The sequence below is a fragment of the Rattus norvegicus genome, chromosome 15 (assembly GCF_021556685.1).
Source record: "Rattus norvegicus strain SHRSP/BbbUtx chromosome 15, alternate assembly SHRSP_T2T, whole genome shotgun sequence".
Lineage (NCBI taxonomy): Eukaryota > Metazoa > Chordata > Mammalia > Rodentia > Muridae > Rattus > Rattus norvegicus.
The window spans coordinates 14,321,608-14,339,418 of NC_141548.1; the positions used below are offsets into that span (position 1 = coordinate 14,321,608).

The following is a 17,811-nucleotide window of genomic DNA, read 5'->3' on the forward strand; positions in this document are numbered from 1 at the left end:
ACGTGGAAATTGAGCAATGCTCTACTCAAGGATAACCTGGTCAAGGAAGAAATAAAGAAAAAAATTAAAGACTTTTTAAAACTTAATGAAAATGAAGGTACAACATACCCAAACTTATGGGACACAATGAAAGCTGTGCTAAGAGGAAAATTCATAGCGCTGAATGCCTGCAGAAAGAAACAGGAAAGAGCATATGTCAGCAGCTTGACAGCACACCTAAAAGCTCTAGAACATAAAGAAGCAAACACACCCAGGAGGAGTAGAAGGCAGGAAATAATCAAACTCAGAGCTGAAATCAACCAAGTAGAAACAAAAAGGACCATAGAAAGAATCAACAGAACCAAAGGTTGGTTCTTTGAGAAAATCAACACGATAGATAAACCCTTAGCCAGACTAACGAGAGGACACAGAGAGTGTGTCCAAATTAACAAAATCAGAAATGAAAAGGGAGACATAACTACAGATTCAGAGGAAATTCAAAAAATCATCAGATCTTACTATAAAAACCTATATTCAACAAAACTTGAAAATCGGCAGGAAATGGACAATTTCCTAGACAGATACCAGGTACCGAAGTTAAATCAGGAACAGATAAACCAGTTAAACAACCCCATAACTCCTAAGGAAATAGAAGCAGTCATTAAAGGTCTTCAAACCAAAAAGAGCCCAGGTCCAGACGGGTTTAATGCAGAATTCTATCAAACCTTCATAGAAGACCTCATACCAATATCCAAACTATTCCACAAAATTGAAACAGATGGATCACTACCAAATTCCTTCTATGAAGCCACAATTACTCTTATACCTAAACCACACAAAGACCCAACAAAGAAAGAGAACTTCAGACCAATTTCCCTTATGAATATCGACGCAAAAATACTCAATAAAATTCTGGCAAACCGAATCCAAGAGCACATCAAAACAATCATCCACCATGATCAAGTAGGCTTCATCCCAGGCATGCAGGGATGGTTTAATATACAGAAAACCATCAATGTGATCCATTATATAAACAAACTGAAAGAACAAAACCACATGATCATTTCATTAGATGCTGAGAAAGCATTTGACAAAATTCAACACCACTTCATGATAAAAGTCCTGGAAAGAATAGGAATTCAAGGCCCATACCTAAACATAGTAAAAGCCATATACAGCAAACCAGTTGCTAACATTAAACTAAATGGAGAGAAACTTGAAGCAATCCCACTAAAATCAGGGACTAGACAAGGCTGCCCATTCTCTCTCTACTTATTCAATATAGCTCTTGAAGTTCTAGCCAGAGCAATCAGACAACAAAAGGAGGTCAAGGGGATACAAATCCGAAAAGAAGAAGTTACAATATCACTATTTGCAGATGATATGATAGTATATTTAAGTGATCCCAAAAGTTCCACCAGAGAACTACTAAAGCTGATAGACAACTTCAGCAAAGTGGCTGGGTATAAAATTAACTCAAATAAATCAGTAGCCTTCCTCTACACAAAAGAGAAACAAGCCGAGAAATAAATTAGGGAAACGACACCCTTCATTATAGATCCAAATAATATAAAGTACCTCGGTGTGACTTTAACCAAGCAAGTAAAATATCTGTACAATAAGAACTTCAAGACTCTGAAGAAAGAAATTGAAGAAGACCTCAGAAGATGGAAAGATCTCCCATGCTCATGGATTGGCAGGATTAATATAGTAAAAATGACCATTCTACCAAAAGCAATCTACAGATTCAATGCAATCCCCATCAAAATACCAATCTGATTCTTCAAAGAGTTAAACAGAACCATCTGCAAATTCATCTGGAATAACAAAAAACCCAGGATAGCTAAAACTATCCTCAACAGTAAAAGGACTTCAGGGGAAATCACTATCCCTGAACTCAAGCAGTATTACAGAGCAATAGTGATAAAAACTGCATGGTATTGGTACAGAGACAGACAGATAGACCAATGGAACAGAACTGAAGACCCAGAAATGAACCCACACACCTATGGGCACTTGATTTTTGACAAAAGAGCCAAACCCATCAAATGGAAAAAAGATAGCATTTTCAGCAAATGGTGCTGGTTCAACTGGAGGTCAACATGTAGAAGAATGCAGATCGATCCATCCTTATCACCCTGTACAAAGCTTAAGTCCAAGTGGATCAAGGACCTCCACATCAAACCAGATACACTCAAACTAATAGAAGAAAACTAGGGAAGCATCTGGAACACATGGGCACTGGAGAAAAATTCCTGAACAAAACACCAATGGCTTATGCTCTAAGATCAAGAATCGACAAATGGGATCTCATAAAACTGCAAAGCTTCTGTAAGACAAAGGACACTGTGGTTAGGACCAAACTACAACCAACACATTGGGAAAAGATCTTTACCTATCCTACAACAGATAGAGGCCTTATATCCAAAATATACAAAGAACTCAAGAAGTTAGACCGCAGGGAGACAAATAACCCTATTAAAAATGGGGTTCAGAGCTAAACAAAGAATTCACAGCTGAGGAATGCTGAATGGCTGAGAAACACCTAAAGAAATGTTCAACATCTTTAGTCATAAGGGAAATGCAAATCAAAACAACCCTGAGATTTCACCTCACACCAGTGAGAATGGCTAAGATCAAAAACTCAGATGACAGCAGATGCTGGCGAGGATGCGGAGAAAGAGGAACACTCCTCCATTGTTGGTGGGATTGCAGACTGGTACAACCATTCTGGAAATCAGTCTGGAGGTTCCTCAGAAAATTGGACATTGAACTGCCTGAGGATCCAGCTATACCTCTCTTGGGCATATACCCAAAAGATGCCCCAACATATAAAAAAGACATGTGCTCCACTATGTTCATAGCAGCCTTATTTATAATAGCCAGAAGCTGGAAAGAACCCAGATGCCCTTCAACAGAGGAATGGATACAGAAAATGTGGTACATCTACACAATGGAATATTACTCAGCTATCAAAAACAATGACTTTATGAAATTCGTAGGCAAATGGTTGGAACTGGAAAATATCAACCTGAGTGAGGTAACCCAATCACAGAAAAACACACATGGTATGCACTCATTGATAAGTGGCTATTAGCCCAAATGCTTGAATTACCCTAGATGCCTAGAACAAATGAAACTCAAGACGGATGATCAAAATGTGAATGATTCACTCCTTCTTTAAAAGAGGAAACAAGAATACCCTTGGCAGAGAATAGAGAGGCAAAGATTAAAACAGAGACTGAAGGAACACCCATTCAGAGCCTTTCCCACATGTGGCCCACACATATGCAGCCATCCAATTAGACAAGATGGATGAAGCAAAGAAGTGCATGCCGACAGGAGCCGGATGTAGATCTCTCCTGAGAGACACAGCCAGAATACAGCAAATACAGAGGCGAATGCCAGCAGCAAACCACTGAACTGAGAATAGGACCCCCGTTGAAGGAATCAGAGAAAGAACTGGAAGAGCTTGAAGGGGCTCGAGACCCCATATGTACAACAATGCCAAGCAACCAGAGCTTCCAGGGACTAAGCCACTACCTAAAGACTATACATGGACTGACCCTGGACTCTGACCTCATAGGTAGCAATGAATATTCTAGTAAGATCACCATTGGAAGGGGAAGCCCTGGGTCCTGCTAAGACTGAACCCCCAGTGAACTAGACTGTTGGGGGGAGGGCGGCAATGGGGGGAGGGTTGGGAGGGGAACACCCATAGGGAAGGGGAGGGGGAGGGGGATGTTTGCCCGGAAACCGGGAAAGGGAATAACACTCGAAATGTATATAAGAAATACTCAAGTTAATAAAAAAAAGAAGAAATACTCAAGTTAATAAAAAAAAAAAAGATCAGTTCCCATCAGAGGCTACAGAGGCTAGGTCCCAAATAGAAACCAGAGTTGCTAAATTGGATGCCAAAGCTTGGGTTGTATAGGAATGGAGGAATCCATTTTGCCATGATCTGTCAAAGGCTATATCCCCTTTTCAGGGACACAGATGTTACAAGCTTCTAAAGCAGCACCAGGCCCATTGTCTGATGCCAGTATTCTCTACATTGTTGTCTTTCCCTATGGCAGTGTCAGTGGTGAGCTCTGCACTATGATTTGTCCCTGTTTCCTGGTGTTGCTGCCCCCAAAACCTGCTTCTCTGCCCCAAAGAGAAACTTCAATTCATATAATAAAGTTTTTACTTTGAAAACAATTGGATGGTACTGACTGTTTACAATGAAAAGCCTACAGTGGTCTTCCTGGAATCCTCCTGCTCTAGGAAGTAAGGCTTTTTTTTGTTGTTGTTTGTTTGTGTTTTGTTTTGTTTCCTTCTCAGCATTCATGAACTGAGCACAACATGATCAAGTACAAATTCACATGGGCTGGGAAATGCCACTCTGACAGGTCCAGGGTGTTTGCTGCATTAGGCCCATTTTCCTGTCTTTAAAGGCTACCCATTTCCTCTCTGTTGGAGCCCTTTCCAGACACAATTGCTACCAGACAAAATTATTTGAATTTAAAATTTCCAATAGTAGAGAAAGACAAGATTTTCCAAAAGGGTTTCTAACTACTCTACCTCCTCCAAGAGAGAGGGGGAGGGGTTGGTATTTAGTCCTATTTGAGCAATTCCATGGCCATAAAAGAGCCACTCATGACCATGAGATCTGGACCTAACCCAGACATATGTTTTGATGACAGCCATTCCTTCCTTCTGATCTTTTTGTGTACCATTTGCTCAAGATCTTATTGAAGAGGGGGATACAACTGTGATGGCTATTCTTGCTTTTCAACTTGACTTCATCTGGGATTGACTAAAACCCCAAAATAAAGGGCACATCTGTGAAGAAATTCTGCTTAATCTGAAGTAGGAATATCTACCTCTAAATTGATCTTTGAGTTAGGAAATTATACCTTTAACTCTAACTTTAATTTAGAGATAACCTGGACAATGCCTTCTGCTGGAAGTCTATAAAAACATGGAGGAACAGAATCTCACTTTTTGCCTGCGTCCACTCACCTTGCGAGCAAGTCTATTTCTTCACTGTTGTTAGAGCCCACTTCTTCAGGATTCCAGCAATACTGAAGACTGTCTGAGACATCCAGCCTTCTGCATTAAGAAACTACTGAACTGTTTCCATTAATAGCCAGCTATTGTTGAATTAGCTGGACCACAGCCTGTAACTCATTCTAATAAATTTATTTTCTGTATACAAAGATTCAATCTATAAATTCTGTTAGGGAACTATTATGCCCAGTTCCAAGGGTCCTCAAAGACCACCAAGAGTCAACTTTACATGGAAAAGCAAAGAGTCTTTATAAAAGCTCTAGCCCAGACCCTCAGACGCCTCCCACACACTGGGTTAACACAGAAGTCCCTTGCAGCCCCCAGCACCTAATTGTGTAATTGTGGTTACAGCAGGATTAGGAACTTTCCAACTTGGTCATATATGGTTGGTTGACAGTTAACACTACATAGCACATCGTTGGCTAGTAGTGAGCTAGGTAGGCTTGGGCAATCTTTCTGCGATGTCTGGAATTTTTGGTACTTTATTCCTAAGACTTCATTGGCTCCATCTAGGGGTGGAGAGATCCTTGGAACCGTTTTAGTTTTTCTAGTAACTGAGTTCAGGCTGAGGTCAGACCTAAGTCTGAAACGGAGCTTGTTCTAAGGTGGAGTTTGGCCTCCTAGGATTCAGGGTTCCTCAGACCCCTGACTAATACACTAGACACATAGAAAAGACCTCTAGAGCTGTTTGGACCTTATACGAGTCTCAGCTCAGTTACAAATTCCCAATGGCCACACTCCCTTAACCTGTCTTTCATGAGATGCTCTGACGCAGGTCTTCTTAGTTTCTATAGTTTCTTGACAACAAAATTGAAATAGGAAAAGAAATCTCTGAAATGAAATATCCAGCAATATATTTACATGAATGCATCAGGTGGAGGGATTCTAACATGAATGAGGAAGGGGAAACAAGTTGTCTTGGTTTCTGTGGGTCAAGACCTGGCATCCCCAGCTCCATGAAAATCAGAGGATAATTTGTGGACGGTTTGTTCTTTCCTTTGACCATGTGAGTCCTAGGGAATGAGCTCAGCTTTGTAGAGTTGGAAACAAGTTCGTTTACTAGCTAAGCCATCTCACCAGCTAATCACTGCTGTCATGGGACTGAATAAGCCCTCAATCTATATCAATGTTCTGTGTGTACATCTCTCCATCATTCATAAAAGGAGATTCTTTTTACTCCTAGTTTGACAGCACCAGTCTGTGGACCCTCAGGATTATTTCCTTCACTTACTTAACTCTCTGACACATGGTCAGTCTCAGGAGTCATGTGACTCAGGGGAGCTTCATAAGCATCACCCACTCACCTGGAAGAAACACTTCCTCATATACAGTGGGATCTATTGTGTTTAAAGTGGACTAGAATAAAAAAGAACATATTTCGCCAACAGTCTTGATATATCATCTTGAATAAAGAAAAGAAAAACAGTGTAGCAATGTCGATGCGACAGTCCAAAAGATATGTGAGCAAACTAGTAAACTAAGTGAAGAACCTCTGTGGAGCATGCACAGCACTGCAATGAAGGTTTCTCTTATACCTACGATGAGAAAATTGCCTTGGTTCAACTCGTTAACCCCAAAGCTTGCTTATAACCAGAGAAACTATCTCACAGAAAACTGATGGACGCTGCAGAGAGCCTGCAATCACCAGAGGTGTGCTACATACAAATACAAGTTCTTTTCTTTTAAAATTGTTTATTTTATTTACATTTCAAATGTTATCCCCTTCCCAGTCCCCCCCCACAAATATCCTATCCCCTTCTCCTGCTTCTATGAGGTGCTCCCATATCTGCCCACCCACTCCTACCTCAGCACCCTAGTGTTCCCCTACACTGGGTCATTGAACCTCTACAGGACTAAGGGGCTCCCCTCCCAGTGGTGCCTGATAAGGCCATCCTCTGCTACATATTCAGCTAGAGCCAAGGGTCCTCCGTACCATATTTGGTTAGTGGTTTAGTCTCTGGGAGCTCTGGGGAGTATGGTTGGTTGATATTGTTGTTCTTCCTATGGGGTTGCAAACCCTTCAGCTCCTTCAGCCCTTGCCCTAACTCCTCCATTGGGATCCTTGTACTCAGTCCAATGTTTGGCTGCATGCATTCACATCTGTATTGGTCAGGCTGTGGCAGAGCCTCTCAGGGGACAGTTATACCAGGCTCCTTAGAGGAACTGATCTCTAAAGGTGATCTTCCTGAAGGAAAAACTGGCAGAAGGACTCACTGTCTTCCACAAATAATGCTCCCTGCTAAGTTTGGGACTACCCATAGAAGAATTTGTGATGAGACCTAAGAGACAAAATGCTCAGATCATATCAGATAGCTAAAAAGGGAGGAAGGAGGACACAATCCCCAGAAACTCTAAGGATCAAACCTATTGTTTCATGGGCAGAAGTTCTTGTTGACTGCACCAGAACAATCCCCTGTGGTATTCTTTGAGAGCCATGTAGTTGGCCAGAAACCCAAAGAGGAGAGAGATACAGGTACAGGGAACCCACTTGGCTCCACTACGTTCTCCTACCCTAGGCTCTAACCTCATCACAGAGACATGGGAGTGATGCTGCACCTTTGCTGCCGAGTCCCGTGCTGGATGACCAGTTCTTCCTGCTGCAGCAGGTCCTGGGGCCTTCCCTCCAATCCATCCTGCTCCTATTCATTAGAAGATTGTGTTCTCAGTGCAGTGATACAATGCATACCCACACACAAGCTCCTGGGCACAAGTACATGTATGCCCACATACAAGCACAGAGGATCGCAGTAGCATGTTTAGTTTCCCAGGGGTCTTGACCTGTTTGTCAAGACTGCTTAGCAAGTCCCCAAGGCTGTGCAGACTAGGAGTTGTATCTAGCACAAGACCATTCGATGATGATGGACCAGCCTCTTACTCCTGCTCACTGTTTCTCAGTTGCTCCAAGATGAGCAGCTTCTTCTAAAGGAGCTCTTGTTACCATAACCTGCCTGACTTTGGGTCCAAAGCAATGAGCCTAGGCAACTAGAAAATATCCACAACAAGGAGACGAAGTAAAACTTTTCTCCCTGTAAGGTGATTGTGTCAGGAATTTTTCTGAGGAACAGAAGCTAGCTTAAGGCCAAATGCTTGCACAGTAAGTACCAGTCCATGGAAGGACTTCACCACATTGTACGTTTTCACTCCTTGGCTGATGGACATCTGGATAGTTTCTTCTTCAGAACTGCTCTGAGGACCACTACAACCCTGATAGTAGCATTGTAGACACCTACTTCTTGTTCTGGAATCGCTGGGTCAAAGGGGACTACAGTTCAGCTTTCTGAAGAGTTCTACATGTTTTTCACATGACTATCCCATTTTATGCCACCAGCAATATCTGAAGGTCTTTATTTCTCTCAACCCTCTTTGAGACTGATAGAATGATTTTTAATAACAGCAGTTACAGAGTGCTACAGACAGAACACAGGGCGATTGCTTTAGACAATCAAGAGCCTAAAGAGGCTGTCTGAGACATCCCAGTTCTCACAGGTGACCTATGAGACATCTGCTGTACTGAGATGCAACCCCAGGCAACTCAATCTCTTGAAGAATAAAATCCAGACCAAACTCCAAGGCCAAGGTTAACTGAGCCAATGTTAGGAAAAGCGGGAAAGAAAATGGTAGCAGGCAATGAGGAAAACAACCTGGGATGCTGAGAAGACAGAGTGTGCCACCTGGCCTCCTAGTGGGCAGCCCCTACTCAGGACATGGACCCTTCACTAGCCTCTTTGACTCTCAGGCAGAAGTATTTGACACAGCAGCCTCCTCCTCACCTCCATGTACCACATTCCTTTGATTTCCTCCAAAGAATTTCTTTGCAGATAAATATTTTTGCCTCTACAAACACTTAAATATCTGAGTTTACAGCAGTTTTTGTGTCCTTTTGTTCTAGGGCACTAGGTGGACATGTGGGAATATGGCTTGCTATGTTCAGTGATCGGTGGATGCAAAATGAGCTGATAGAGTCCTTTCCCACTAAAGTTGGTCTCTATCGTTGTTTAAGATGTTTCATGAGCAAGAAAGCATATACATATATGCAGAAACACACAAGTGCAGGCATGCTGTCTTAGTTAGGGTTTTACTACTGTGAGCAGACATCATGACCAAGAGAAGTCTTATATAGGACAACATTTAATTTGGGCTGGCTTACGGTTCAGAGGTTCAGTTCATTATCATCACAGTGGGAGCATGGTAGCATCTAGGCAAGCATGGTGCAGATGTAGATGAGAGATCTACATCTAAAGGCTGCTAGTGGAAAACTGACTTCCAGGCTGCTAGGAGGAGGGTCTTAAAGCCCACTCCCACAGTGACACACCTACTCTAACAAGGCCACACTTCTAAATAGTGCCACTCCCTGGACCAAGCATATACAAACCATCACACTCCACTCCCTGGCCTCCATAGGCTTGTTAAAATACATGAGTCTATGGGGGCCATACATGGCCATAGCATAATAAAAAAGTACATTTAGTCCAACTTCCAAAGTCCCCATGATCTATAGCAGTATCCATTTGATGATTCAACTGTAATCCCCAAATCAAGACAGGAAACTAGCTGACAAACTCCAGATTCTGCATCTACAAGGCAAAGCAGTTTCCAGATCTCCAACTTCTTTTTCATCTCTGTTGACTGCAACAAACTTCTTTTCCTGGGCTGGTTCCATTGCTCGTTAGCAGCATTCCTCAGGTGATATACTATGACTTTGGCATCTTGAACATCTTGGGGCCTCCAAGGCAGCTTCAATGTTACAGCTTCTTGTTCCAATGTCTGGGATCCACACATAATCTTCTGGGCTCCTCCAAAGGACTGAGTCACTTCTGCAGCTCTGCCCTCTGGAGCACAGGTTGATCCACTCCTCTGCTGCTGCTATTCTTGGTGATCATCCCATGGTACTGGCCTCTCCAATACACTGGAGTACTCAACTGTAACTAGGCATTACCAATAGATTCTCTTCATGGTGTCAAGCCTCAAATCCTTTGCATGACCCCTTCAGTACTGAGCCATCAACTGCAATTGAGGCTGCACCTTCACCAATGGCCTTGCATTGCCTCTCACAGTGCCAAGCCTCAGCTGCTCTTCATGACCCCTTCGTGCCTTCAAGACCAATACTGTCTGGGTGACTCTTACACATTACCAAGTATGTCTAGCTGCAGCATAAGGTGTAACCTTGGCTATCTCTGGAACACAGTTTCTTTGTACTCACAGAAAACAGTTTCCAAAAGATTTCACCTCAATGATGCTGGTCTCTTCTGAATCACAGCTAATTTCTTAGCTCCAGCTGACCAGCATCAATTTTCCCAGTAGTCCCTTCTATTTTTACCCTTAAAGCCAGATCACATGGCCAAAGCTGCCATTTTCTGCTGTTTGCTGGACCTGGAACATGGCTCCCCTTATTCTATTACCATATTTCTCTTTTCCGACTCCCTCTCTGCCTAAACTTGGCTTTCTTGGAACTTGCTCTGTAGATTGACCTGAAGTCAGAGATCTGCATGGCTCTGTCTCCTCTAATGCTGGGATTAAAGGTGTGTATCGCCATGCCTGAATTTAAGCTCTTCTTCACCTAGAACCTGTTTTGACCCAGGCTGGCCTTGAACTCAGAGATCTGTTTGGCTTTGTCTCCTAGGATTAAATGTAGACCCTTCAGAAGCAGCCACATTCTTTACCAAAATACCAAAAAAAACCCCCACTTTCAGCCACATTCTGAAATTCTTCTCCACTGAAGCCTCTTGGTCCAGTCTGTACTCCCAGTACCAGCTTCTGCTTAGTTAGGGTTTTACTGCTAGAGAAAACACCATGACCAAGGCAAGTCTTATAAAAGACAACATTTAATCCTGGCTTACAGGTTCATAGGTTCAGTCCATTATCATCAAGGTGAGAGCATGATAACATCTAAGCATGGTGCAGACAGAGCTGAAAGTTCTACATCTTCATCTGAAGGCTGCTAGTGGAAGACTGACTTCCAGACAGCTAGGATAAGGGATTTTAAAGTTCATGCCTACAGTGACACACCTATTCCAACAAGGCCACACCTTCAAATAGTGCTCTTCCCTGGGCCAAGCACATTCAATCCATGACACATGTGCACATGTCCACACACGCGCGCGCGTGCACACACACACACATATTTGTACATACAAACATCCATACCATAATCACCTACAAAATCACACATCTCTATACGTATAGGCAACACATGCTAACTCACACCCGGGAACATGGACCCTTTTTTTTTTTTTTATTAACTTGAGTATTTCTTATATACATTTCGAGTGTTATTCCCTTTCCCGGTTTCCGGGCAAACATCCCCCTCCCCGCTCCCCTTCCTTATGGGTGTTCCCCTCCCCACCCTCCCCCCATTGCCGCCCTCCCCCCACCAGTCTAGTTCACTGGGGGTTCAGTCTTAGCAGGACCCAGGGTTTCCCCTTCCACTGGTGATCTTACTAGGATATTCATTGCTACCTATGAGGTCAGAGTCCAGGGTCAGTCCATGTATAGTCTTTAGGTAGTGGCTTAGTCCCTGGAAGCTCTGGTTGCTTGGCATTGTTGTACATATGGGGTCTCGAGCCCCTTCAAGCTCTTCCAGTTCTTTCTCTGATTCCTTCAACGGGGGTCCTATTCTCAGTTCAGTGGTTTGCTGCTGGCATTCGCCTCTGTATTTGCTGTATTCTGGCTGTGTCTCTCAGGAGCGATCTACATCTGGCTCCTGTCGGTCTGCACTTCTTTGCTTCATCCATCTTGTCTAATTGGGTGGCTGTATATGTATGGGCCACATGTGGGGCAGGCTCTGAATGGGTGTTCCTTCAGTCTCTGTTTTAATCTTTGCCTCTCTCTTCCCTGCCAAGGGTATTCTTGTTCCCCTTTTAAAGAAGGAGTGAAGCATTCGCATTTTGATCATCCGTCTTGAGTTTCATTTGTTCTAGGCGTCTAGGGTAATTCAAGCATTTGGGCTAATAGCCACTTATCAGAACATGGACCCTTTAACACACACTCTCAGGCATACACACACCCTACTGTCCACACATGCATAGACACACACATACATTAACATACACACACACACAAACGCACAAACACAAGCACAATAAAGTATCACAGTTGTACACCCACAGAGATTCACACACATGCACCACACACACAAACACAACACACATACACACATCATATACACACACACACACACACACACACACATACACACACACAACACAACACACACCAGAGAAAAGGTAACTGTGTGATAGCACATTTCCTGCTACATACTAAAGTAGTAGAACCTATGCTGTGTACAGGCTCTAAGATTCAGCCAGACACTGCTGCCCTGGCCTGTACTTATTTCCTCTTCCAGGATCCTACAGGTAAGTTACGAATTCTGCACAGCAAAGCTGGAGCACACCAGACCAACTTCCCAAGAAAGAGGGTTTCAAAAAAAAGCCTCCAGCAAGGTCCAAGTTAACCCATCATAGTCCCCTCACTAAACCTACCCTGAGTCCTGCACAGAAGCACCAGAGCAAGACATATATATGAAGGAAAACCATCATGTTCTTCCTTTCTCTGAGTAATTGAAACTTGTAGCAATTAATTGGGACAAAACAAGACAGGGAGTACCACCTATGAGGGACAGGAGACCCAAAGATTGCTGGCCATCTAGCTCATTGAGACCTGAGCTCAAGGAAATAAGAAGCATGAAAACACTGAATGTCATTATCTGGCCTCCCAACAATTCCACCAAGATACAGGTTGGCACAGACATGCAAACACACACACACACACACACACACACACACACACACACACTACAGAAATCTAAGTGAGCAGAAAGCAATGAGGAATCCACCATGCTGGAGGAACAGTTGAATTTAGACAGTGCACACCAATATTTCAGGAGAGGCTCACAACTCTGCTAACCAGCCTTTCAGGACTAAAACTGACTAGAGAGTATACTGCTTGGTCAGACCATGTTGAGGTAGTTAGAATTTTTCTTTTTCTTGAAGCCTCAAATCTCCACCCTGTCAGAAACCCTTCCCATATCCCTGGAAAGAATTCTCCAGCAGCACTCACAGAAAGCACGACTGACAAGCTGCTACTCAGTTTCTGTCAGTGTTATCCAAGATCTGGGCAGGGTAAAGAGACCACCTCGGGATGCAGGGAATCAGCAGGAGAAAGGCTGCATGCACCTAAAAGGATGAGAATAAGAAACTGCTCATTTGGCCTTTCCACTAGGCTCTCATCCTTTCAAGTTGCTTCCTACCTGTGATCTCACATGACCCCTGCAAACCAAATGAGCTCCAGGCTCTGACTTCATCACTCAAAGTTCTGTGCTACTCCCTAAGTGGTCCCCCACATAGCACCCCTCGGACATAATGGTTTGTAGGGGTGTGATGTGTGATCCTCATCTCCCTCAATGGACTGCAGCTTCTAGCACGGCAGGAGGGTGTGCTGCCAATCCTCCAGTGTCTTGAAAGAGGCTAAGCTCCCAAAAATGCCTGTCAACAATCACAGAGATGAATAGTTGGACGAGGCATAGGTGAATGCCTGGATAAGTTGGTGGTTACATGGGCATCTCTATGTTTATGGTTGGACAGGGGGGCAGCCTGCCTCTCACGTCTCAGCCTACCTGGTACTGCTTGACACACAGCCATAGCACTTCTCACGGGCCTCCTCACAGAGAACTTGCAGTGCAATCTGTTCACCTAGCAGTTTCCTGTTCTCATTCTGGAATATGTTGACTGTACGCGTCAGCTGAGTGTACTCAATCAGGCTGTGAAGGATGCTGAACTACAACCAAAAAAAAAATTGCCTTCCTCTGTCTCCCACTTCTACAAGTACCATCATTCCCTGCAAGGACCCTGGTCCCCAGATAGCCTCAAACTGGAGTCTACAGTAGCCATGTCAGCGTTACCCAGGGGCAGCCTAAATCCAGAGAACAGCCAAATTGCAGAGATACTCAAAGTACTTCTAAAAACCCTGACACCAAAATGTATCCATGTACCTCCAAAAGCAGGAAGTGTCCCCCAGCTGTGCTTATCTGTCCAGGGTATGGGAAAACCATCAGTGGGGAGATGGCAAACCCCTTCTGAGAGAGGACAGAAGACCAACCCATCTATGAGTCCCATGGAACCCAGTTCTGTAAATCTCCTGTCAGAACCCCAGAGACCGCAGGCTGATTGATATTCCCCTCATGATGCAAATCTTTTTCTATTTAGAGACTGCTGAATTGGGCAGGATAATGCTTGTAGGAACACACCAGTTCTTGTACAAAGTCTGACAGCCACAAGGAAGGTGGACAGGGTAGAACCAGAGCCCTCATTTCAGTTCAAAGAAAATAGAAGGACTGAAACAGTTTCTGCCAAGACTCCCAGACAAGCCAGTCACTCCCCAGTAGGATTCTGTCTCCTCTAATTAGCTACTTGTGCTTGTCCAAGGCCTCATGTAACTCCTTGGGTAATTTATACATGTCAGACATCACCTTCTGATGCTTCAGGTTCAACTCTCAAATTCAAAATTCAGCCTGTGGTAGGGCTTGGCCCCAGAAGAAAAAACCCTATGAACACAAGCCTCAAGGATCACATGAATTATGACTGCCTGCTGGACTGCTCCAGCCCAGAAGCCCAATCCAGGATCTTCCTGGTACTTATTAAACTTATTATCCTGGTCCCAGGCCAGTGGAGGTAAGGGTACCAAAAGGAGGGATCTGGGCTGTATAAACTTCCTCACTGGGCTTGAAGGAACAAACTAGCTCTTCAGGAAACTTCCAGGAGTCTGCCACAGGCCTGGGCCCACCAGAAAACTCTGATGACGTCTCTCTTGTCTTCAGATCAGGGATTCTTAACCAGCCTTTCTAGAGAAAAGGCTTTATAAACTCCCCAGGAGACTCCAATATGCCACCAAAGTGAGGACAGGGGCCAAATGCTGCACTGATCAAAGTGGGGCTCCACAGACTCACTGCTGGCATCACCTGAAAACTCTAAGACAGGCTCTATCACTGACTCCTGACTATCTGAAGGATACTAGGACACACACACACACACACACACACACACACACACACACACACACACACACACACACACTTAGAATCCTAAAGAAATAGAGAGATGTGGTATTGTCTCAGAACAAGACCAGAGAGGAGCAGTGAGGAGCTCCAGACTCTCAGTCACTGAGAGGCACCAAATGAGATCTGACCCTTCCTCCTGCTTCCAGGAGCAATCAGACCGCCAGCACTTGCACTTGCTGGGAATTACAAAGATTCACCACAAACCCACAGCACCTAGCATCTCCCACATTCAGTACCCGTCAAGGCCTCTTAAAATGCATGAGGAGAGCTCACATACTACTGCCCTGTTCCTCATACTATGACTGAGAGCTCACACACTGCTTCCCCTGTCCCTGGACCTTTGTCTCAGACCACAGGGCCAGGAGAGACCATGCTGAGTCCCAGGAAGAAGCCTGAGAAATAGTGAATGCTAGAGACACAGGAAAACCCTCAAAGAGCAGAGCAGCTTGCTCCAAGCTCTGCCTATAAGCCATGCCCCTGGCCCAATCAATGTGACTAGACATGTGCCTCACTTTCTACTTCAGTCCTGCTGGCCCTGGAAGGTATATGCTGTCCCAGACATGAATATTTAGAGGACAAGGTCAGCTCATATCTGATGCCATTCAGGTAAGTCCTGGAGTCTCTTGTTCAGGACCAAAGTGTCTGACTGTCTGAGACCTTGATACATGCCCAGGGGAGTATCCCTCTCAGTTCTTGGCAGGAGATACCCATGGGAGGATGAAGTGCTTCAATACCCTAACCTGAGAGAGACACTTTGTTAATCTCCCTGATCCTCCTGGTGGTTTCTTTGCCAGAATGAAATTGAGGAGCTCCCAGCACAGCAGCTCTGTCAATTTCTGGCTCTCTGACAAACTAACCATCAGAAATCTTTTTTTTTCTGGGTCTTCTCTTTAGTGACTCAAAGGCTCCAGTACTTAAGCTGCTCTCCTGGAAGACCCAGCTGACGCCCACCTCCTCCATGACGTTCATCACTCCCTGCCCAGGACTCACTGTGCCTCCCCAGGACCATTTATTTTGTGATCTTCTACACCAAGACTGAAGGCCAACTTCTTTCTGACCCTCACTGGTCTCTCCATACTTTCCATTTTCCTTGCCAAATAGCCTGCTCAGCCTTGCCAACATGTCTTTGGGCAAAACCTTTAGGCACTGACTGAACACCCCAAGAACATTTGCTGTTGCCACAATACTGGTGACACCACACAGAACACCAAGGGCTCTCCAGGATACAGTAGAATGCCCAGGAGGACATTGTATAGTGCAGTCCACTCTACTTACTAACTAGCTCTTCACCAAATACCAGAATCCAAACTTCCCTTTCTAGGCCACTTCCCTGAGACACAAAGAACACCATTTACCACTCTCCCTTCCAAAGCCAGAGAGATCTCTGTGGTTCATTAGAATATTTTTACTCCTTCATATATGGATGATAGTGAAGACTCAATTTTCAAACACAGCTCAGGAATGGCTCTGCCCCTCCTTAAGATCTCTAATCAATACAATGATAAACAAATGTGGAAAATTAAGTCAGGATTATGAGGAAGAAAGATCAGTCCCCTGAAGTGAATATCAAGGTAGAGACACAGCTGTTACAATGTGGTGGGGTAATGGGGATTGTGGGTGTTCTGTCAGAACATAGCTAAGTCCTATAAACAATGATCAATGTTCCCCAAATACTTCAGCAGAATGCATTGCAGCCATCAGGATGTTGGCAAAGGTGTGATGACCTATTGATAGGTCAGGCTAGAGATACATACGGACTGGTGCTCCCCAGATGAGTCCTCAGACACCAAGAGCAAACACAGAAAGAGTGATGGTGCATTTCTGCACTTGGGTTTAGGGAAAGATGATTGGCTAATGAAAGGCTAGCCAGGGGTACGTAAAGGCATTCTCAGTGGGAAAATCCAACGTGCCACACTTGTGGAGAGAGTATATGCTGTGTCACTGATATGATGCTTCACCCTCGGATACACAGAAGCCAAATTTCTTGACCTGCAGCCACTTGTGACAACACATATGCCCTTAGGAAAGGTGACTCAGACAGCTTTAAGGACAATATCGCAAGTATGAGAAGGGCAGGCAAAGGGCACAAGAGAACAGATTCTTGGGGCTCCTTTCCCTCAGCTCTTTACCTGAGCCCTACCTCACCCTTTTAAATTTACTGACAGCCCTGGATTGTAAATTCTCCAGGATTCTGAAATATGGCTTCAGAAGTGTACTTGGTGGACCCCAAAATAAATGAGTGATGTGGGGTGCACGGTGTCTTTTCAGATGTTGTATCACACTGACAAGATAATGCTAGATAATTAGCTATCTCTGGAATGCCAAATTCTAGAAGTAAAAGGCCAGGGAATGCCCTACATGCTACTTTCTCTAAGCCCAAACCTGACACACTGAAGGGTGTTAGACAAGTAATTCAACACAAGACTGCCCTAGCTGGTTCTGAAAGCCCAGTCCTTAGTCTGCCACCCTGGGGATGTCAACTCTCCCATCTGTCTATAGGGAGGTGGCTGTCCCACAATTAGCTGGTTTCTTCTGCCTCCCTGTACAAACTGACCCTGGAGACAACCTTCTCAGACTTACCCAGAGCTGCACAGGATGTGGTTTGGCTTCACAGTCTTCAGTCATGTGCTTTCAGAAGCCAAGAAAAAATTGATACTGTGTATGAGCTGTCAGGTAGTATAAGGACGCCAAAGTTACTTGCCAAATCATTCAGATTCATGTTAATGAAT

At 44.2% G+C, this 17,811-nt stretch overlaps 1 pseudogene; it reads right to left on the minus strand.

The window, feature by feature from the left end:
- Positions 1 to 7,282: 7,282 nt before the first annotated feature.
- Positions 7,283 to 16,298, minus strand: LOC148000829 (uncharacterized; annotated as a pseudogene).
- Positions 16,299 to 17,811: the final 1,513 nt, after the last annotated feature.